General features: G+C 41.2%; 1 pseudogene; it reads right to left on the bottom strand.

Annotated features, from left to right (window-relative positions):
• Positions 1-25261, bottom strand: part of LOC116048211 — a 243840-nt pseudogene that overhangs the window by 160461 nt on the left and 58118 nt on the right.

Here is a 25261-nt window from a genome sequence, read left to right as displayed (position 1 = left end):
CAGCAACTCTGGAAGCATGGCCTACCACAAGAGCTATTGGTCATCTTCTACACTGCTGCCATCCTCCTGCCTCGTCCCCTCTGGCAGGCGCTACAGATCCCTGCACACAAAAACAACCAGACACAAGAACAGCTTCTTTCCCACTGCCATCACTATTCCTGAACTGCTGATAAGTGGGGTCCCCACTTTGGCCATTCACCTACACATTACATACTTTATCATTCCAATATGCATCTTGCACACTACATTTGCTCTATTACTTTACTCCATGTGTACTTGTATTGATATTATGTCTTATTTGTATAATTGTATTTTTAGTATTTTGTGTTATGTGCCTATATGTATATTGTTGTCTCTATTGTACAGTATGTGTCTATATGGCCAATAAAACTGATTCTGATTATTATATATATTTTTCAATTTTTGGTACCATGGTTGTTAAAGTTTTTTAAAGGTTAGGAAATGTAAAAAAGAACGTTAGGGGAACGTTCCCCAAAGGTTATAACGTTAGGTTACAACATTAGGAGAACCATAGGTTACAACCAGGGTTTGAATTACATGGGAGCCAGTGGGAGCTGAGCTCCCATAGAGAGAGGATGAGCTCCCATGAAAGCAGTAAAATCATACACCTGTGGGGGTCTATAAAAATCATCAGCACCGTTATTTAAATAACAAATAAAGCACTTTTCCCAAACACACGGAGCCCTGAAGCAGACCTGTGCGTTGCTTAGTGTCCACTCTCGCTGTAAAAACAGAGACAAGCAGCGGCACAGACCTTGGAGCTGCTGCAGCGCGCCTTCCGTGGTCTGTGCAGCTTCAGGTTTATAAAGGACGCGCTCTGCTGTGGGCATGCTGCGGTAGATGTGTCCCGTTTGTGCGCCGTGAATTTCTGCAGTAGTTTCGGTTTCCCACCCCCGATGTAGAGCAGCGTACAGCTACTTCCCTAAACTTTCTCTCATTCAGAGACCAGAGACCCAAACGGGGCTCGAGTCAGGTCTGAGATCTACCGTATCAGCAGAGCAATCACGTAATGCACAGCAGACTATGATGCAGCTAGATTATTTTCAGAAATATTGTGACTTTATTCTTGTAATAGCCTATTATAACTTCATTTTTCTCAAAATATCACGACTCCTCCAAATCTCAGAGAGCACAGATGAGTTATATTTTGAATGTGCACAAAGTTTTGAACATGAGCAGAAATCTTGCTCAAACATCTGAAATATTACAGTCCAGGGGTTTATTAGTTCATTAAAATGAATTCATGTATCGTTGAGGTGAATTGTCATGTGCACATTTAAGGAGGTTACTTCCCCAACAAAAGACGCAAAAGAGGAGGGAGGAGTAAATTATGCCTCTAGAGCAGTGTTTCTCAAATGGGGTGACATGTACCCCTAGGGGTACTTTGGAGGACTGCAGGGGGTACGTGAGATATTTAACAAAATGTTTAATAGTTAGTAGGCTGTTTTCCAGAACATTGTTCCTCTTTATGTAGACTTTTTTTTTTCCTATCAAAAATGTGACATTTGTGTCGCCTTATTTGGACCTAATCTTGCCTTCCTTCCTTCTACTGTCCTACTTTTTACAAGTTTCTCGCTTTTTTCTTCTTATGTCACTGTTTTTGAAGTTTTTGATACAATTTTGACCTATTCTTGCCTTACTTCCTTTCTTCTTTCTATCATCTTTTTCCAAGTTTTTGTCTTTTTTACAGTTTTTGTCTCCTTTTCTCATTAGCATTTAAATGTTTTTTTCAGTTACGAGGCTGTTGTTTAGTAAATCTATCGCTGACAGCGCTGTACTGTTCCTGTTTATATGCACTTTTTTTTCTACTGAAAATGATTAGTGCTAGTCAGGGGGTACTTGGCTTAAAGAAACAATTCAAAAGGGGTACATTATTGAAAAAAGTTTGAGAACCACTGCTCTAGAGGCTACATGTGTGCTGACTCAGATATAATTAGGACAGTCGATCTACAGGAGAATAAATAGCAATACAGAATGCCTGACAGCCTTTTTTAAAGAGAGCCCCACAAAGATGAAATCATAATTCGAACCCTGGTTACAACGTTACCAAAAACTAACGTTCCCAGAATGTTAAACCGACTTTCCATTTAAACCAAAACCTAACCTTCAGGGAACGTTCCCGCAATCAAAAACGAACGTTCCCAGAACGTTCTGGGAACCAAAAATTGTTAGCTGGTGTGACAGGATGAGGTTTCCCCCTCCCTCTTACCTGTGCACAGGAGTGCGCACCAGCACACCTGGGGCTCATCCCCTTTGATTGGGAAAGGTGGGGGCATTATTGTTTCTCATTATATTGTAAAACTAGATGGGTTAATTTATATATATTGAGCATTAAGTTAATATTGTTTTTGGTTATTAAACCAGGATAGTTTCCCTAGCCTCTCATTAGTTATGAAAGTGCCCACATTAATAAAAAAATCACTTTTTCTGGGATTTGGGGTGTTATTTTGTGTCTCTGGTGCTTCCACACGCATACAAACTTGGAAAAAAAACCATCCATGCTGTTTTGAGTGAGATACAGGTTTCTGAATGTGTCCTGCATTCAGTCTCCGGGTGAGCTGTTCAAAATCTGCATGGCTTTCTACATCACTAGCCGAAACGAGGTGACTAACCGTAGCATGCTAGCACTAGCATGCTAGCTCATTCTGAATGGCAAAACACTGCTACAACACACACTAGTTCACCATCTACAAAAGAACTACTTACATGTCCCTATTCTGCAGGTATTTCACGCGAAGTTGGAAGTGTGCCCTCGTTTAGAAGAAGTCTCCCAGTTAATCCTGCCTTGTACTAACTGAAGTTGTAGAAACAAACAGCTAGCTAGATGATGTGATCTTACCTAGCTACTGTGCATGTGCGACTGCCAACAAAGATGTTACAGAAGTTGCGAGGTCTCACTCTGTAGCTAAAACAGAGACCTGAACACAGGGTGAAGAGGAGCTGCAGCAATGTGCAGTACAACAAAAATATGGTGTTTTTTGAAAATTAAACCATGTAAACCTATTCTGGTACAACCTCTACCCACTGGGCAATGTGACGTCGGAGTGACGTCTTTTCTATGACATTTTTGGACGTCCAATTTCGGTCCACTGAAGGGGTTGTTTTGTGACGCCAGGCGACGTCTTTTTTCGACGTCTACCCCACGTCTAATGATGACGTCCGTGGGACCTCCGTGTAAAGGCTTTGATAGTCCAAATGTGGTCGTTTGTGGACGTCTTTTCAACATCAAATTTAGACTCATTTTAAACGTTGGTTTTATACTACTTCTGCAACTTCATGTTTCAAGAGGGTGGAGGACATGTTTTCTGTACGTGTGTTAATTTTCCAGTAGCTTTGTTTGGCTCAGCAGCTAGTTTCAACAGGAAATGCATTACACCTATTCTTATTCTTTTATAAAGGACAACACACATTAAATAACATTTCTGTAAATGTGCTAGTGTTAGCCAGCTGGCTAATTTTCAACTGTAGTCCTTTGGCCAGATTGTTAGACCAGAGCAACAGGAAACAGCAAGACATTAGTACAGGTTAAACTATACAGACAAAAGTCAAGACACCACACAGACTGCTAGAGCAAGAAATAAGCTTTCTCAGTTAGCCATGCAGAGCTACAGAAAGCAGAAAGACATTAGCACAGTTATACATCAACAGTAACCCTATTCAGTATAAGAACCCATGCAAGTAGGGCTGCAAATAACGATTATTTTCATAGTTGATTAATCTGTTGATTATTTTCTCGATTGTTTGGTCTATAAAATGTCAGAAAATGGTGAAAAATGTGGATCAGTGTTTCCCAAACGCCCAAGATGACGTCCTCAAATGTCTTGTTTTGTCCAGAATGCAAAGATACAGTGTACTGTCACAGAGGAGAGAAGAAACTAGAATACATTCACATTTAGGAAGCTGGATTCAGAGAAGTTCTACTTTTGTCTTAAAAAAATTATTCAAACCGACTAATCGATTATCAAAATAGTTGGCGATTCATTTTAAAGTTGACACGTGTAAAATTTTTAACCAATGATCGGATTCGAAACCAAATTTTCCACACAATTCAAATAAAAAAACGATTCCACTGGAATTGGAAATTTGATCACCTCGATCGGCTCTCGATGCCCAATCCTAGTGGCTAGTGGTTTTTCAAAGTGTTTCCTGCCAGGAAACTAAACAAATGCTCACATTTGGCCTCACGCAAGTGTACGCCAGAATTAAAAATGTGTGGGAATCACGGTGTGATTATACCTGTGATGGCAGATGTGTGTGTGTAAATGACGGTGTGCACACACCTGTTGTGGATGATGGACATGTATTTACCTGGTTATAAGACAACCCCAATAAAAGGACGAACCCTCCCCCTTTTTCAAGACTCATCTTTAGGAAAAAGGACCAAATCTTTTTTTACATAAAGAAAATATTTGTATTTTGTTTTTCAATTACATATTCACACACCCTCAGGTCAGTCTCACGGAAGCACTTTTTAAGGCTCGCCATCTACATTACATTCTGGGACACCATATTTCATAGTCGATTAATCTGTTGATTATTTTCTTGATGAATTGTTTGGTGTATAAAATGTCAAGAAAATGGTGAAAAATGTGAATCAGTGTTTCCCAAATGCCCAAGATGACATCCTCAAATGTCTTGTTTTGTCCACAACTCAAAGATTTTCAGTTCACTGTCACAGAGGAGAGAAGAAACTAGAACATATTCACATTTAACAAGCTGGAATCAGAGAAGTTCTACTTTTGTCTTGAAAAAATTACTCAAACCGACTAATTGATTGTCAAAATAGTTGGCGATTAATTTTAAAGTTGACACGACACAGCGAACTTGCAGGTGTTAAATTTGGAACCGATGATCAGATTCGAAACCAAAGTTTCCACACGATTCCAATAAAATATGATTAATGATTAAACGATTAATTTTAAAGTTGACAACTACATCGATCAAACGATTAATCTTTGCAGCTCTACATGCAAGCATCAAAACACAGCCAAGCAACACAGACTTGTTCCATCTTCTTGCACCGTTCAACCATGCAACCTTAATTGAACTCATAATTGAACTCTTAATTGAATTGAACTCGTTTAAAAGTCCTGTAGGCTTGGCTCATCAGGGCATAGTGAATCCTCCATCTCCACCCTTTACACTAGTTGATCAGTGTCCCCTAGGGTGGGTCTCCTTTTATCCCTCTACTTATCTCCTTGTCAAGCAGAGCTGGTCTATAATCTCACAATTCATTTGGTTGGGAACTCGTATTTTCATTTCATTTTCACCTATTCTGACATGCTCAGAAAGAAGGCAAATGAGAACATGCAGAAACTGTTGTAGATACCTGGGTTAGGGTGGACACAGTCCTTGGCGTTCCGCCCACCAATTCTTGACATTTGCAGCACCTGTTGGAATAAGTCCATTATAAAGTTGACTGACACTCCCCAGAGGAATCTGTGCGTCTTATTTTATTCTAGGCTATCCATTACTTCCAGACTTGTAAAACCTACCAGGGTATCAAAGGTCTGTGCATCAGAGACCTTTTTCTGGAACACTGGAATAAATAAACACATTTGTTGATGATTACAATGCTCCAATTAGAATAGCAAGGTTAGCTAACTCTCAATTGTTTCTGTAATCAGTACAGCAGTGTTGGAGAAAAGACAAAAGTCCAAAGAAATGTCATCATCTGACATGGTGTAAACCAAGCCATGGCTATAACTGAAAAGCAGTTTCTGTGGACAGAGAGAATGTGCAGGAAGAGAGAAGGTGGTACTATTGAAAGTGTCTTCTCCACTGCCAATAGATCAATACTTACCACCCAAAGGCAATGGGAAAGCCCATCTCCCAGTCTCAGTCACTGCATCTGAACCACCAAAAAAACAGATTTATTAGAAGAGAAGTAATAAATCTGCAATATTATCATGATTAGAGGTACATCTATAAAACTTGCTGAACTGCAAAGTACTTTGATGAAAATTGCAACCTTTAGGCTGCGCTCACACTGTCACTTGGGTGACACTGCAATTAGGTATTGCATCCTATCATGATGGAATGTACTGGCAGTGTGAACACAAAGTAATCCTATTTCCAATCCTATTATAGGAATCAATTCCTATCACAGTCTAATTTCCTAGATAAGGACTAATTAGGTTTTTAGTGGATGGATTGCAATGCCCCCCTACCCACCGTCAGATAATAAACTGGCATGAATTAGCCAATCAGGAATTTATTCACACTAATTCAACCAATAAAATCATTGCAGGTTCAGTGCATAGGGCCTGATGAGGATATTGGGATTCACCCAATGTGTGAACCACCTGCTGCAATAAGGTATTCTAAATTACTTGATTTCTTGTTCAAAGCAATGTGTGCACTGTGTAATGTGAACAGGCAGCCAGGGTGATAGCATCACTACCTGAATAGCAAAATAATCCTAATTGAGTGTAGTGTGAATGCAGCTGACAACTCACCATGCCTGTCATAGGGGGGGCTGCTGAGATCACTGTGCCGTGATCTGTCATGTGTGGACCTGGCCAGGGGACTGGGGGCTTCACTACGGGATCGGGCATCACTACGGGATCGGTCATCACATCGCCACAATCTTTCATTATGTGTGGAGCTGTTCCGGCGCAAAACGAACCTAGGGGTTATTAACAGATGTGTACTCTGTCGTTCTCTGGGACATGTTTTCATGCTAATCGAATGAGTTTTTAGCTTGAAAGACGCTAGCGTGGACCGCCGATTAGCTTACAACCCTTGTATTTGGGGAACAGGGAACGTAAAAACAAATGACTATTTATACCACTAAAAAGGCTCAAAATATCACCACACTTCAACGGTAGCATAATGTGGGTCCCTAAATGTTAACCGAAGCATTGAGAACTTTGTAAGTGTACAGGTTCGCGGGTCAGTGTCTTTTCCGTTAACGTTTAGGGTTTCTTCAGCTTCAGGTTAGTTTTTTACTTCAGTTTGTAGTACTTACTTATTAACCAGTAGAGTTCTGGTAAACGTGGGGTTTGTTCAGACGTGATGCTTGGTAGATTGCGACTTGCGTTGGGTCTCTGCCTGTCGGAGATTTTTTTTCTTTTTTAAATCGTCAGCTGGCTCTAACCAGTTTTTTTGACTTCGCGCACTGAGTGTCTGACACTTTCTTGCTGTATTTCATCAAAAAAATAAAGGAAGTAGTGGTATAAAACTATATTACAAATTAATTAGCTACAAACACACACACACACACGCACACTCTCTCTCCCTCTCTCTGCCGGTCATCTGAGTTTTTTTTTTTTTTTTAAACCGTCTGCTGGCTCTAACCAGTTTTTTTGAGTGGTAGTTGTGGTATAAATAATATTACAAATTAAGCTACACACACACTCACACACACACACACACACACACACACACACACACACACATACCTGGTGTGGAAATGAAAAAATAAAAAAGAACTAAAAAAATCACACTGATCATAAAAAAATTAAAAGTTAAAAAAAGAAAGTTATGTTGAGTATGAAAACTCTTGTTCATTATATTTTACTTCATAATTGCAACCGCATGTGTTGTATTCATTGTTCTTGTTCTGTATATAGTTTGTTTGTTATCGTGATCAAAACCATTGATCTGAAGCTCAATGCTGATGCTGTCATGTAAATAGATTTCTAATCAGCAATAAATATAACAATTTCTGATCAACCCATATCAATTGCATGCTTAAAATAACATACCGGTTAAAGCCCCGCCCATTTCAAGACAACCCGACCCACTTCCGGGTTAAATCCCGTCCACTTCCGGGTTAGGCCCCACCCAGTCCGAGTACAGATTCAGATACAGATAATTCATATGGTTAACAGATACAGATACAGATAATGCTGTACTCGCTCATCCCTAGCCGACACTTTTGACTTTTTATTTATTTTTTGGTCCGGCCTATGAACCAGCCCATAAAAGTGGTAGGCCTAGATCAGCGGCCCATTGTTTTTTTCAATTGACCCAAAACACTTATACGTTTTTTATTGAGGTAGTAGTTAGTTAAAATGTTCAGTTCATGGTTATCTGTACCTACACATACCCCCTACTTTCACAATGAAATGGACTAGTCCGTAACGGTGCATGGCGCGAAAGATAAACACACAGTGACAGAAGGACTGGGAAGTACCGACTGGTCTCCGTCCAGAGCATGGTCCAGAGTCTATGGGGTCGCTGTGTCAATTTTTTTTACTGTCTATGGGAAGTACACATAGAGAGACGAAGCAAGACGAGTCGGAAATGAAACAAAGTTAACCAAAGCGGCTCAAATAAAAGAAAAAAGCGAAAAGACAGCCAAGCAGCTAGCTGTGAAGTGGCACTAGGTGAGCCTGATGTAATCTAGCTAAAAGAATAAGACAACAGTACTGTTAACCTTAATATGTGTGTTCCAGACCATGGCGAAGGGGTATGAGGACAAAACCACCAGCTTCTTGTGGGAAGCAGGCCACCTTCCAGAACAGATCCCTTTCTTGCAGTAGTGCATTTTTCATCCTTACATGATCATTTCCTATGCGCACTATGTTCAGAAGTCCAGAGCTACACGGTTGGTGAAATAATGGTGAAGTGTGACGCTCGCGCAGAATTTCACAAGCAAAAGTCTCATCTGCATTTTTCTGTTGAACAAAAGCAAAGCTGTTGTCCCTCAAAAGAAAATAACTGTCCTTTTCTTTAACAGAGGCAAGCACTTCAGGGCGTCTTTGGCTATTGTCCACTTCTGAATGCTCGATTACAGACAAACGCCTGGTCACTTGTTCCAAGGGACTTCTCCCGCTCCTCACGTGTTTCTTGACTTGTTGCAGGTAGTTTTCAAATGGAAAACAGGAAATGTCATTTAAGGAACAGTTGAAGTGGCTGGCATCCTCTTGGAGATGAATTAGTGCATGTACATTGTATACAGGAAAAGTCTTACCATACAGGTCAGCACTAGCCTGGATGCCAGCCGAACTTAGCCCCGCCCACAACATTCAAGGTCGGGAAGTTCGGTCTGGACTTGATCCGCTGAGGAGCAATTATGCTCGAACAAGATCTGTTCGGACCAATCAAATTGTGAGGGCGGGCTTTATACGATGATGGACAGATACAGTAACAAACAGTAACGTCTCACACACACACACACACACACACACACACACACACACACACACACACACACACACAGCTGATGGTGTCACTGCGACTCAGCTGTTCAAGTCACAGAGGCCAACAGCCAATAGAGAAGTCAGCTGGTAAAGTCAGCTAAAAACTATAGAAATTAAATTATCAATAATCCATTTATTTCTGCGTTAAAAACAGCTTTACGAAATGGCAGCGTTTTAGACGGAGCGGAGTCTCAACAACGGCCCGAAAGCACAGTAGCGTTATATGGTGGAGAGAGATAGAGTGACTGAAGAGAGGGCGCTCTCAGCGCCGTTAGAACAAAGCCGTGAATCAGAGAAATAAACGTGTTTTCGATTCATCTCTAGAAATGCAACTGTAGCAACGTTATCCACATTGATATTTACACGAAACATATGATATATCCAGCTTCAAAAAAGTCTAAAAGTCGGGAGTTAGGACCGAAGTGCATTGTGCAAAGAGTGGTTGTTATGGAGACGAAACACCGTCTCGTCTGTTGACAGTTGAGTTGAGTTCCGTTGCTCTGATTGGATGTAGGTCTATCCAATGAGTGCAAAGGAATTTTCTTTCCCTGTTCGGTTGAAACACGCCCCATAATCACAGCCCAATTCGCTAGTTGCATGTGTCGGTACACGATCCGTTCTGCCTGCACGATCCGTTCTGCACATGCGCAAAATGTTCGCGCATGCGCGGTTGTACCAGGTTTTACGACACTGCACGATCTGTTCCACGCTTCCGGTCGACAGCCAAGCTAACGTTAGTTTAGCTAACAGCTAATTCGGCTAACCGCTAGCTGATTGTAGCGGCCTGCCGTTAGCCTCCACAGGCACGCTAACGTTAGTTTAGCTAACGGCTCATTCGGCTAACCGCTAGCTGATTGTAGCGGTCTGCCGTTAGCCTCCACAGGCAAGCTAACGTTAGTTTAGCTAACAGCTAATTCGGTTAACTGCTAGCTGACCGAAAAGTTATTTTCAGGAAAATAAACGTTGACATATATAACAAACACCTAACATATATAACAGCTGTTATGTCAGTTCTACTTTACTTGTGCTCATTTAAAATACAATCACTCAATACTTGTCTGTATTGTTATTACTGTGAAGTCTTAATTTAGCTGTAGCCTGCTTTTCCCATTAAGTTTGAGTTAATGTTATTTTAGACTGAATCTAGCTGTCAGCTAGCGGTTAGCCGAATTAGCTGTTAGCTAAACTAACGTTAGCTTCCCGGTGGAGGCTAGCCATAGGCTAGCGTGGAACAGATCATGCAGGTTGTATCATCGGTAAAACAGTATTATCTTGCGCATGTGCAGAACGGATCGTGCAGGCAGAACGGATAGACTGAATCTAGCTGTCAGCTAGCGGTTAGGTGAATTAGCTGTTAGCTAAACTAACGTTAGCTTCCCGGTGGAGGCTAGCCATAGGCTAGCGTGGAACAGATCGTGCAGGTCGTATCATCGGTAAAACAGTATTATCTTGCGCATCTGCAGAACGGATCATGCAGGCAGAACGGATCGTGTACCGACAGCATGAATAGAATGTTGCCGACATCCGGTTTGCTTCCGGTAAGCCGTCCCACTTCCGCTCGCCTCATTCCTGAGTCATCCTGACCTGAAGATGGCGTTGTTTTATACAAGAAGCCTGCAAGATCTACCTAAATTTACCATCAGTGATTTGCACCGGATTACTAACTCCTTTGCATCTGCTCCCAGGAGTAAGAGAGAGAAGGGGTTCAAAATGTACATTTCTCAGTTCATTGACAACTATGAAGGTACATGTTTTTTTTACTGTCATATCTTTGGTGACAGCTGAGTTAGCTAGCTAGCTAGCTGACTAGAACTAGGTCGGGTTAGCAGTAGCTTGATGTTACTAACTAACTAAATCATCTATGGGAATTACAGGTTTTCCTCTAGGGTTGGCCATATCTCACATGATTATAGTAGATAGTTTTATCCTGTGACTTTCGTTTACATTTACACCTCTTTTTAGTCCAATTGAAAGTCAATCCGTTCACTAACTCCTAATGTAACTAATTTCCTGCTTGATTGGAATAGCGTATCAAATAGATGTGTACAGAAACACACTACCTCTATCAATCAATTAAAGAAATGAATGTTTGATCGGACACCATCATAATTGGGTTAAAAATGAAAAGGTGTCATGTAAACGGGGCTATTCTGTTAAAAATTGCCATATCACTATTGAGTGATTGTACCATGTAATTATTCCTAAACGATCTTGATGTCACTTAAATGATAATCAATGTGATGTTATCCCTAACTCAGTGTCAAACAAAGTGTCAGGCACAGGGAGAGTCAGTGTGCGAGCTATGTGCCACAGGTCCCTGAGGAAAAAGGAGAGACCTCACAACTTGAGAGTAGGATATAGTTCACATCACATTATACTACACTGGCTTAGATTAAGGTTAGTTATGCGTGAGTAGTAACTTTTTCTTGCAGTTTTCTTCCTAGATTGTCCTTGAAGACTCCTCCCCAGTGCAGCTGTATGAGATAGTGTGCTCGTGTGCTGCTGGCAAGGCACTTTACAACCATACCGTGGCTCTCCTTTTTCAGACAGCGACCTACTCTCAGCTCCGCCTCCTTGCTGTACCCCCAGTCCTTAGCTGCACCGAGACAGAGCAACGCTGGCACAAGTCAAGGACTATGGTAATTTTCAGAGCATTATTATTATGAGTAGCCATATGTGCCGGGTGTAGTCCAGACAAAGTAACTCATTTTGGAGCCAAAAATAGAACTAATTGTAAAAGATTTTTTTCAGCATAGATCATTTCTATAAGGTGTCCAGAACAACATACTAAAAGTCCTAAGAAATCGTAGTTGAGGAAATAAGTTTAATTCTCATCAATCCATCAAAAATTAAGCCTATTTTGGTGTATTTTGGGCATATTTGATTAGTGTATAGCTTATTAGCATATTAAAATTCATTTTCAAAGAAACATTAAAAAAAAAAAAAAAAAAAAAAAGTACTTTTCATGGGTACTTTCATTGTGTAAAGTTTCATTTTGACAGGAGTAAAGAAAAAAAATAGCCCCATTGGGGTGTATTGTTGTCTGGCCTTATTGGCACACATCTCGGATTGATGAGAATTAAACATATTTCCTCAACTAGGATTTCTTAGGACTTTTAGTATGTTGTTCTGGAACCTCATAGAAATGATCTAAGCTGGAAAAAAATCTTTTACAATTTGTCTTTCGTAAAACGCTACTTTGCCTGGACTATTTGTCTGTGCATAAAAGATAACATTTTCCACACGTTACATTTAACCACCTCTGAGATGCCATTTCTTTTTACTTTTATCATTGATTGATAGGGTGTAAAACCAGGCTGGGTCAGTGATATGGTTGTGATGTCTGCCAAGCCCAAACAAAGGACAGTTGCCAGTGGTGTCAGGTAGGTTATGGTCTTAATTAAAAAAAATAATCATGAAAATGTGGTCATGATTATTATGTCACACAGATATGTATAGGTACATGTTTAATAATTTGAATTGTGATATAAAATTCTACATAGGAGCACTCTCTACAAGGCGATGCGGGGGGATATGCCTGAGCCTGATGTTTTGAAAGTGACAGAAGCATATGAAGGCTTTTCACCTGACATAGCACCCCTTATTACCACCATGTCCATCAGGGCTGATGTCCCGCTGGTCGAGTCAGCTTTGGGAAAAGTTCAGGAGGGCAGCCTGATCTCTTACCAGCAGCCAGTGCCAGCGAGCCGCATCATTTTACTCCACACTGGAGCTCCTACACCACCACCTCTGCCTTTGGATGGCTACAGATTGGAGCCCACTTGTTGCCAGTTTGTATGCAGTCTCCACCAGCAACTGCATCTGCAATCTATACTGACCAACTTGGAAATGGCAAAGGCAATAGAAGTGGCAACAAGGGACCAGAGTATGTCTGTGGAGTGGCATCGGGTCAGAAAGATGAGATTAACATCTTCTCACTTTAGCGAGGTTTGTCATGTTCGTGGTTAGACATCAGCAGAACATCTCGCTAAAAGACTGCTCAGGGGTGTGGCCCAAACATCGGTCATGAAAAGAGGTCTGGCATTGGAGCCACAGGCCATTCAAGAGTACTGTAAAGTTTAGAACAACAGCTACTGGCCTTGTGGCTTCGCCATACACCCTGATGCCCCCTGGTTAGGGTCTTCTCCCGATGGTGTTGTTTTTGACCCCACAGACAACCCACCCTTTGGCCTGTTGGAGGTAAAATGCCCCAATGTTAAGAGTTACGTTGACTGCAAATACCTGAAGCTCCACAATGACTCCATGAAGCTAAAAAAGCAACACAGCTACTACTGGCAGGTCCAAGGGCAACTCCTGCTGACAGGTATGGACTGGTGTGACTTTGTTGTTTTTGCAGAGGAGGATATGGTCATTCAAAGGATCTACAAGGACCCAGAGGTGGCTGCAGTCATCAAGGAGAAGGGGGATTTTTTCTTTTTCGACTTTTACTTATCATGTTCCATGAAAACTTGAAGCACCCCATTCTCCCTAGATACGTGTTTGTGTAAAATTTAATCTCATAGTTCTCATTACAATGTACACATGCACGTGTCTGTAAATAGTTTCATGTTTATGTACTGTATATAGTTGTCATTACAAACCTATACAAGGTGCCATTTGTTAAAATGTCTGATGTATTTGTGGCCCAGCCACTGTATATGAGGCAATAAAATTCAAGGTAAACATCAAGTAAACTTCTGATAATTTACTGAAAGGTACCAGTATATCACAGGTTACAAAACAGTACAATTACAGAATTTTTTTTTTCGATTGCTAAACGACAGTGGGCACAACTGAAGCCACATGTGCAAAACTCTAACCACAGTCTGCACTACCAACAGTCACCTGAGCTCCACAGTTCACATGTCCTGCAAAACTCATTCCTAACAACAGAACTCTTAACACATCTCAAAACACTCAGAACTATCCTCACTGAGATAACACACACACACACACACACACACACACACGCACGCACGCACGCACGCACGCACGCACGCACACACACACACACACACACACACACACACACACACACACACACACACACACACACACACACTGCCATTCAGAACACAGAGTAAAAACACAAGCATCAAACACCAATACAGAAATTACAAACTTTTCATCTTTACATTTTGAATAATTTAAGTGAAAATTACACTAATCAATATTTGCTATAAGAAAAGAGTGAAATTATTTTCTCAAATCGTGTTTGAATTAAACCATGGAAATCTCTCTGGAAACAACCTGAGCCGTCCTGCAAAGCCCTGAAATGTACCAGGCGAAAACCTCCGAAGTTGGATTAAATTATTACACCTCTGCATTTTTTATATCTTCTGTAATGAGAGACAGACCATTGCAAATAGAGTGTATGTAAGGAAGGCTGTGTACGTTTCCACAGGTATGACATGCTACAGCAGGTGGATTAAATCCCATGGCAAGAAATAAGAACGACTGTAAAACTATAAAACACATTAATCGCAGTGCAGAATACGGCCACAGCATCATTTAACAATGGTATAATGCTTTAGCAGGCAGCGATTAAAATGAACATTACATACATATTTTCTCATTTGCTAAGACACACTAAATGAAACTGGGATCCGCTTTATCTTCATCATCACATTATTAGCACAGCAGAAGTCTTCTCTTGCAAATGTTTTAACACTTTTTCATTTGTTTCACACATTTTTCACACCCTTTGTCAAAACAGTTACCACAGATCTCATTGAAAGACCCCGAACTCTATTGGATTCACTGTGGTGAACAAAAGGAAAACATCTATTCACAGCTGATAGAAAGTACTTGCATAATTAGAAAACTCTATGCACCTGTGTGAAACTCATTTGCACAACTCTTCAATCAGCAATCAGTCCTCATCCATCTATAAAAGATGCCACCTCTGTGTTGCTATTTGCAAGCATGGATCAAAGAGGCCATAGAGTAAGAGGCCATGGCAGAGGGGCCAGAGGGGCCAGAGGAAGAGGAGCCTGTATGCGTGGTGGAGGAGCTGCAGCAGCAAGAGGACAAAATCGAACTCAAGTTTCAAATGAAATTCGGGCAACAATTATTGACCATGTCATCAATCATGGCTTGTCCTTTAGAGAGGCTGGACAAAGGGTCCAGCCCATTCTGACTCGGAGCACTGTGGCATCTATTGTCAGGCTTTTTCGGAATGAGAACAGCTAATTCACAGTGTTACTGTAATGTATACCACTGTGTATTTCAGCTTTACTGTATTGCCCTGTTAGCAGAACAAACTGTGTCTACAGTAATGCAGATGTTTTATCAATCCCATTTATGTGACTGTCATACAGTAATGTCAATTTTGACATGCTTTTAGCTTTTACTTTATAGGCTCCACACATTACCACACACTGGTGGCAGAGGAAAGATATTTAGTATTGAACAGGAGTCTGCCATTGTAGATATGGTAGTGGCAAACAATGCAATCAGACTGCGTGAAATCCAGGCAGCAGTAATTGCATATCAGGGAGCATTTAGAAATATAAACAGTGTGAGTTTGGCAACTATAGATTGAGTCCTTAAACGACACCATGTCAGAATGAAGCAGCTGTACCGAGTTCCATTTCAAAGAAACTCTGACATCGTAAAGGAGGCACGATTCCAGTATGTGCAGGTACAGATTTTGTTATTGTAATACCTTGGTTACCATAGTTACATGTGACTGGAATACTGTAATTTGCTTTATGAATTTGTTCTTTTTCTTAGAGAATAATGGAGCTTGAAGCTGAAGGGGCACATCACAAATTCATTTTTGTGGATGAAGCCGGCTTCAACCTCTGTAAAGTGAGGAGACGCGGGAGGAACATCATTGGGCAGAGGGCCACTGTCACAGTGCCAGGTCAGAGGGGTGCCAATATCACCATGTGTGCTGCCATCTCCAATGATGGGGTCCTTTGCCACATACCAACCATTGGCCCATACAATACAGAACGCCTCATCACATTTCTTGATTCATTGAAAGAAATACTGATTCCACCCGAAGAGAGAGGGCTGTTGAGGCCTGGCATGACTCTGTATGTCATAATTTGGGACAATGTGGCTTTCCATCACTCTCGCCTTGTGAACGAATGGTTTGCAGCACAGCCTTGTATTATGATGCACTTCCTTCCTGCATACTCCCCTTTTCTGAACCCAATCGAGGAGTTCTCTGCTTGGAGGTGGAAGGTGTATGAGCACCGGCCATATGAGCAGATGCTCCTCCTGGAGGCAATGAATGCAAGTTGCCTGGCAATAGGTGCAGAGGACTGCCAGGGATGGATGCGCCATGCAAGGAAGTATTTCCCTCGGTGCATTGCAAGGGAAAACATTCAATGCGATGTTGATGAGAACCTGTGGCATAATCGTCAAGAACGAATGGACTAAATGTGAAAGATAAAATATATCTTTTTTTGTTAAAGGTATTTCCACCCATAAGTTTCCTTTGGTGGCTTTTTTCTTTTTTTTCAGTATCCATTTGAGTTTGTAAAGTGTCATATTTCATATTGATGGTGGTATTTTGTATTTTGTTGTCCATTGTGTAATGATTGATTGGAAGAATAAATTAATTTGACCACAAGTTGTGGTGTTTGATGGAAATATTTGCTTATGTTGCATGCTTTTAATGTTTTGTGAGTGTTAGAGCATTTTGCTAACAAAATGAGTCATTTTGGCCATTGAGCTTCAGTTTTATCCTGTGTGTTAACTGTTTTGAAAATGTGATGTCAGAGTGGGCAAATGTGTTTAAGCAATTGAGACAAACTGTAATACTACACTACTACACTATATCTCTCATCTGTCAGAGTCCATTAGATGTCCAATGAAGTTAGCATGTTTCAGCTCATTTGGATCAATCTCTCAGTAGGTAAATGCTTCCAGTTCATTTTCCACTGAAAACCTCTCCAAACAGCATTAATGGTTATTTTTCTCTACAGGTTTACGTTTATGTGACATTACATAATAATTACAATGAGTTAAAGCTCATTTGGTTGCAAGAGCTAAAAAAAAAAAGTTATATTCTATTATAATTTATTGTTAATGGATTAGCTAGGGGCTATGTCCCTTGATAACAGAATGGCTCTTATTCATCTTAATAAATCCTAAAATATTTTACAGCCTGTCTTTTTTTATTATTGTTAGGTATAGCTAGACATAGCTCTGTGGATTTTAAACGGCAGTGTGGTATTCACACAACATCCCTGATACACAATTGCTAAATAGAATGAATTATCTCCTGTTTAAGTTATGTTAAATGTGAGAGAGGTCAAGGACCAAGAACCTTTTTGGTATGAAACATCAGAGCACAGAGCTGTATCAATTCATTTAATGGCTGCTTGGCAGCAGCAGAACCAGCTGTAATCAAAACACTGAGCTATAAGTTGTTATAGCGAACGTGTTAGGAAAACAGTTGCACATGTACACATTCAACAGGAAAGGAGAAGCATTCATTTGGAGTTTTGTGTCTCCAGCTGATGAATGTATGTCCAACATTCTCTCAACTTTTATCTCTGTTTTGATCTACACTCCCCAACTCCTGAGAAATACACTACCAAAAGTCAAAAGTTTGGGGTCACTTAGAAATGTCCATTCCACTCTATTATAAACAGAATACCAGCTGAAATCAGTTGCATTGTTTTTTTAACCAGGGCAGCAGTTTTCAGATTGCATTATGTGTTTACATAATTGCAAAAGGGTTCTCCAATGTTTTCTCAGTTAGCTTTTTACAGTGATATCAGATTAGTTAACAGAATGTGCCTTTGGAACATTGGATGAATGGTTGCTGATAATGGGCAATGTAGATATTGCATTAAAGATCAGCCACTTCTTTCTACAACAGTAGAGAACCCTTTTGCAATTATGTAAGCACATCATGTAATCTAAAAACTTTTTTGTCTGTAGTAATTTACATAATTACTGGAAATGTCACAAACTAAAAGGTACGTAGTAGTCCAGAAGTTTTACAATTTTTTTTTATCAACAAATTGGATGTCTTCTCTTTCCATGAAGAGAAAAGTCCAAACGGGTGCCAGTCTGGTATTTAATACAGATTTATCACTGTTGGGTTGCCCATGCCTTGACAAGGGGCCCATACTGGTAATTTACCATGAGGCAAGCAACTGAAAACAGCTGGTCAATAGACCCAGAGATGGACAGAGGTATGACCTTTTCAAACAGTTTGTTCTCCTTGACCCTCCTGATGCACCTCTCAACGTGGACTCTGAGGCGGGCAATGGACCGAGTGTGCTGGACATCCTCTTTGGCCATCTGGGTGTTCTTTACCAGGAAGGCAGGTCGATAAACCTTTCCAGCGACAAGGTTGTCCACTAGAAAGCCTTTGTCCACCATAATGGCCATTTCTGGTGTGAGGCATTTGGTTATACCAGACAATTTGAAGATTTCCCTGTCACTCACTGAGCCTGCATACAGCGGGGAAACAAAGGTGATGGGACCATGGGGTGCGATGCCAATCATAGCTTTGAAGGTAGTATGAGATTTATATGAAGAATAAACCTCGCTATGCAGAAGGAGAGAGGAGGGGGTCTGACAATATATCTCTGTGCAGTCCAGGATCACTTGTGTGTCAGGAAATGCAGCAAATTCTGGTGGGAGGTGTGCTTTGACATCCTCTGGTGGTATCCACAGGCGAATGGAGCCTGCAGGTGATACAGAAAGTGAGTCTCGATGTGATAATCCTGCTGACGGTGGTCTGGTGAATTGAGAAACGATTGGCCAGATCAGAAATAGCAGCAATTCATCGACGAGTAGCAGTTTTGTAGCTCGGTGTGGGATACCTGAGGCAGCATTGGCAGAGGCAGCAATGGCTGAGGAGATTCTTTGCAGCTCGCTCCACTTGTTTCCAAAAGGCCAGGAAAGATTTGTACGATGCAAATCTGAAATAACAACAAGACCTTAACACATTTGGGTTATAATAAACAATGATAATAAACAGAAATTAACATTAACAGATCTGTGGAGATTTGATAGTTAGGGTTGCTATTGGATAGGCTGCAAAGACACACACACACACACACACACACACACGTATTTGTGAAAAGTGGCTTTGTCCTGAGTTGAAAGCCTACTTTACGGCTTTATTATCGAGTTAATAGGCATGTGTGTTCGTGTCGGCCGCTGTCCAAGGTTCTGAAATGTAAACATTTTTGACTACATTTTTAAAGGGCGTGCGCCCGTGAGCACCCACAGAGGAAAACCTAAATCGGCGCCTATACACACACACACACATACACATACAATCAGTATAATAAACAGTATAGTAAACAAACCTTGTATAAAAGCGAATATCCTCGTCGGATCCGGCGATGCGTTGGAGTCCAAAAGTTGACCGCAGCTGCAGAGACTCCAGCTGGTGTTGGAGCTGCTCAATCTTCCCCCTGAGTTTCTTGTTTTCCCTGGTCAGCTCATAAACTACCACGGAGGTGTTGGGAGTGACACAGTAGTCGGGGTCGGTAACGGTGACTTCCATAGGTTGAACGCTGTCCTCTTCTTCAGACATGTGTCCGCCGGCAGTAACTCTGGGGTCGGAGGTCTCGGGTGACGTTGCCAGACATTGAGCCTGGGTGCCGGAAGAGAAAATTTGTTCCAGGCGAACAGACATGGTACTGCGCCCTTCTTCAAACGAAGATCCCCAGGTAAAAAATGAACACTGCACACTTGAGTACCGTCAGTTGGGGAGAAGTTCTCCCGTCGAATCTTTGCTGTCCACACAGACTTCACCTCTTCATCCACAGGGAAACGATGAAAACTCAGGATTGAATTATACCTCGATGAAGGTACACAGCAGTACACAGCAGTGAAGAGAAGTCTTCTTTTCTTGGTGCTGAAGTTTCAAACGCTTACCGGCTTTATTACCAAAAAGACTCATGTTTGTTTACAGTACGCTGGACCACGGTTGTCAGGTAAGCTAGAGGGCGCTATCGACGGAAGCAGTGACCGGAAGTGGTCTAGCTCACCGCAGATAACCCGGAAATTCTAATTCCATTGTTGTGCACCTAGCCAATGGAGCGGTTTCAGACTCACATTCTGACTAGAATCTGAGTATGACCATGTCAGGCTAGGTCAGCACAGCACATGACAAAATGTTTGACTAGTTCATGAGAATATTGGAGATAGGCATTTCGAATCCGCTCATCTGACTCCAGCATTATCGACATGGATACCTTCAAGGACAAGAAGTGTTTGTATTTTTCAGGCGACAACACAGTTTTCAAAACCGCAGGACCAGTGTACAGCAAAAACTGCCGTAGTTCAGTGGCTTTCCACCTATCAAGTTCATGCAAACCCCGCGGTTGTCGAGCAAATTCACTTGGCATCTTCCCTCTCAGTGCAATTAGTTTTTGAGAAATTGCATCCTTTTGCCTCACAGATAAACGATAAACTTTTATCTTATAAACTTTTGGGTCAAGTAAAGTTTGAGTCAAGTAAATTAACAGGCGCCTAACTACTCCCAAGCAGACGATATGCATATAATCTAAGACAAATGAGCTAACACAAGGAATTCCTGCAGCAATGAAGGGGCTGATACCAGTTTGGTGGTTACTGTACTCCACTCTGGAAAAACCGTCATCTGTTCGAGAAGTGCATTCCTGTTCACTGAAAACTATTCTTCTCTCAACATGAGTACCTCTGATTAAACATCTTTCACAACTCTCATAGGCAGTATGACCCTTAATACATTTCAGATATGCCCTTGCTGGCGCATCACAGATCAGAGCATCAGTATTGACTGTGTAAGTCTGGCCTTTAAAAACTATTCCATTGTCCTTGAGATGTTTGTATTCAGTCACAAAGTCTTTTAAATACTCCTCAAGAGGACTTGGCTTACTTTGTCCTCTAAACATGACTACAATGAATGGATCAAAATGGCCACACTTCACCTGTATTGGCCAGAATTGGACACCACTACTTCTGAAAAGTGGGATGCCATCAATGTTTACGCTGAGGTGCACATCATTACTCTCCATCTGACTTAAATAACGACAGATACCCTTTTCTAAGCCGTAGTACTTGTACTGCCCACCACATTTAGGCTCTGTTGTGTTATGCTGTGGTGTAGCAAGGAGTGTCCGGCAATCCACAGGCATTAGGTGCCCTTGCTTTCTTAATATGGACAATAAACCATTAAGCGCTCTGTGTGTCAATCTGTACTGTCTCAGTTCGTCCTCAAAGCTGGTCACTTCAGCTTCATTTGGTTCCTGTTCCGAGTCAGTAGACCAATAGTCCACACCAGTGTCAAAGTCATCTGATGTCCCAAGAGCACTGTCACTCATTAAACTATCTGGGGTCCCAGGCACATCGTCACTGCTGCAACTACTTGGAGTCCCAGGCACACTGTTGCAATTATTTCCAATGCCCTCTTGTTCATCACCGTCAGAATAACGTAGCAGTTGATCCAGTTCTCTTTGGCGTTTTCACCACTGTCTTACTCTCAAAGTCATCTGTAAAGACAGGCGTTAATCCAAATTAGTTTAGTTTTACTGTTTATTTGACTGGGGCCTGTACAAAAGGAAGGACGACAAGATCACAACACGTACCTTGTTTAGGTGGTTTCTCTCTTAAAAGGGAAGGACACCTCACTCCTTACAGCACCTGAGATACAAAAAATAATGGGTTAAACACCTGAAAGGTTTCATTCTCCATCACACAAGAGTTAAGTGTTTCAGTGTTACAAACTAAGATAGCATAGAGCCTACAAGCACATTACGCACTTTGAGTTGAGTGGCGTTGTGAAGCCTTGCGCACGTGCAGTTCTGTCGAAATAAATGCCCGATAAGTGCCCCAAAAACGTTGCAATATGGCCGCCGAGTGGAGGGACTTGCCTAAAAGGACTTTGCTATGGTAGGGTGACCAGACGTCCCCGGTTTCGGTGACCTGTCCCTGGCTGGAGCTGTCCCCGGAAATGTCACTGGTTTTCACTGTGACTGACAGACCCGAAATTGGAATGAAAGAAAGAAAATATTGACCAAACATATAGTCGCCCTGACTCACGCACCCTACACGCGCAAACTCAAGCCAGAGCAAGCGCTGCTCAGAGCTCAGATATGTTCTAGAATGTCCATATTTTACGATGCTAAAATTACTGTATATTTACATGGAGTCTGGTGGGTTTAGCGAACGCAATTTTGCGGACTTTTTATCTTTAAAAAAAGGATCTTACTCTAACAGAAAGATCAACCTCCTTAGAAATCCTTTCCATAATGTTGTCAGACACTTAGAATATTAATCTGAGCCTGTCAGTGGCAAAACAAGCTCTTTTATGAACGTAAATACAAGCTGGACAATTGACGTCCATTAACTTACATTGTAGCTTGTTTCGCCGTTGCCGATTGCAGCGATCTCATTTAATACTGGACCAATGTAAAAGGAAAATATTTCCTCAAAAGTTTTAACTGTATCCGATACTCAATGAGCTGTTGCAGAAACAAGCCCAGCGTGAAGCAATAAAGCAAAAGCTGTCAGATAAATGTAGTGCAGTAAACATTACAACATTTCCCTCTGAGGTGTATAGTGGAGTACAAGTATGAAGTAGCAGCAGGGGCGATTCTAGGATCCGACCTTTAGCGGGGCTCAGCCCCTAATGAGAATGTGACACGGATATAGTGCATGCAAAAGTGTTAATCTGCGCCATGAAATTACCAACTTCTTCACAACCGCACTCCTGCTCTCCCTCTGACTCAGCCAAAGGCGTGAGTCTGGCACAACCACCTCAACCAGAATCTAAGCTTTCCAATGATATTAGTGCCAGGTTTGCGAGAAAATTAACATTGAACTTACATGAAATGTTATCATATTTGCATTCTGCATAAATCTCTGCACACCATTATTCTCAATGAAATATTTCACAAACTCTTCACTGAACACATGCATCGGTACAACAAGTGGTTGTACCGATATATATATATATATATATATATATATATCGGTACAACTGATATACTTGTATATATATATATATTACTTATATATATATATATATCCCACTTACAAATATGAATATATATTTATACTGGTATGCTTCCTAGTGACATTAATGCAAAAATATGAAGAAAAAAATATTCAACCTGTGTGTGCATGGTTAAAATTCTGAAGTGCAAAATAGTTCAGGCTACAGCACAAATACAGTATTTCCATCCATAGATAAGAATAATCAAGTCTTACCTCTGAATTTCTCTTCAAAGTGCACCAGATTGATGCATTTAAATGTTAAAATAGACTAAATGTTCTTACAGGGGAGCATGCCCATGGACCCCCCTAGGGGGCCTTGTGCCCCTGTGCAGCTCTAGGTCTTGTGATGCCCCTGGGGCAGTGTCCCCGTTTTAAGTTTTACAAAGATAAAAACATTACCTTTTTTGGAGGTATTTACGCTTCTGAGCCGAAAATGTCCCCGGATTTTGTCTCAGAAATCTGGTAACCTTATGCTATGGCCACTCTTCAGTGGCACGGATAAAATCGACCAGAATTAACAAAGAGTAGGCCTACATCGGAATTGCTGCCTCTGTTACAGAAAAGCAGTATCAGCCTGTGTCCTGACACATTTTACACATTATTTTCATAATTTCTGACGATATTCACAGTGAATGCATTGGAAAAAAAACCTAGAACACCCAAAATAAGTTAGCTTGGTTTTACCAAAGAATGGTAGCTAGCTAGCTGCCAGATAACAACATGCAACCTAGTGTACGCCTCTTGTACCAGTGGGGTGGTATCAGAGACAAAACACACAATAACAATAAAACGTATCATGTTCCTTTCATGAACGATAAAAATGACTGAGGGTAACATCAACCATCAACCATCATGATCTGTGAATCCCGTACAGATGCTAGCTAGTTAGCAACGAGCTGTCAGTCAGTAATTAATGTGCGTGACAAGTTTGCCGCTCAAAAAGTCAAGCTGCTAGCTAGCTTGCTACCTACCCTGTTAACAACCCTAAGATAGTAATACAAATTTGAATCAAAGTGCAAGCTACAACCAGTTTACATGTATGACATGTTCTCTCGTGGACAGCTAAAATAACATCGAAACAGAACATGAGTGCTCTGCAGCAAGCTAACGCAAAACAAAAAATGTGTGCCGTTAAGGCATGCTAATGCCCTTCACCATTCACGGCTGTAACAACAGCAGGTTTGGGAAGTTTATGAAAATAACGCTAAACTACCTAACACTATACGTACACATGGACATAGAATTCACTAAGCTGACCGAACTTACCTTCAATTTAGAGGAAAACGATGGGTTCACCAGAAATGCAGGCTGAAAAGCTGTGCCGTTAGTTTGCAATGCTTGAACACACCGAAATCACGCCAAATGCCTGCCGTGTTGCCACAGCGAATCAGAGTGGCGTTTACTGGTTGGGTTTTGATGATGTGCTGCCTCAGCCAATCAGAGTGACGTTGACTATTTTTTACCATTTTTTGGTTGCTCAACAGTGACCGCCCACTTTTTTACGGCTCTGACTCCGGAAGTGTTTTCCCCCATTCAGTTGTTTCATTGGCGTTTCAAAAATTGCTTATATAGAGTTTTAAGTCTGGAACCAAGCCAACCAGCTACGAGATAAATAGTGAGCATAACACATTTGATTCGGCGCAAAAAAACTATGAAAAGAAACTATCGTAGACTTCAGTGGTAGAAGCTTGCAATAGCCGTTAGCGGTTTCGCGGGTACGGTAAATGTTTCTATGGTAACAGCGAGTTGGACCAATCAGAGATGTTGCTGTTACGCTTAGGATTGTGGGTAGTGTAGTTTTTCTCCATAAGATCGCGGATAAAACATGTTTTTCTTAAAACAAGGTTGATTTCATACAGACTTCTAGCTTCTACAGGCGCAGAAACTTTCGTTTCACAACCATGTAGTGTCTACCTCGGAGGGTAGACATTATGTCTGATATTCTAAATCCTTATGGAGAAAATCAATGGGATTTTTGAGCGGGACTGTTGAGGTAACAGTCCCACCCACAGCCGGTTCCCGAAGTAACAAGTCCAATTGATTTTCTCCTTTCTTTAACTGTCTATGATTTCTTTAACTGTCACTGTGGATAGGCTACCATTAAATTATTTTCTGAACTCTAA

The sequence above is a fragment of the Sander lucioperca genome, chromosome 2 (assembly GCF_008315115.2).
Source record: "Sander lucioperca isolate FBNREF2018 chromosome 2, SLUC_FBN_1.2, whole genome shotgun sequence".
Taxonomy (NCBI): Eukaryota; Metazoa; Chordata; class Actinopteri; order Perciformes; family Percidae; genus Sander; species Sander lucioperca.
Note: the sequence above shows the minus strand (reverse complement) of the source record. Positions and strands in the feature narration are given on the sequence as shown.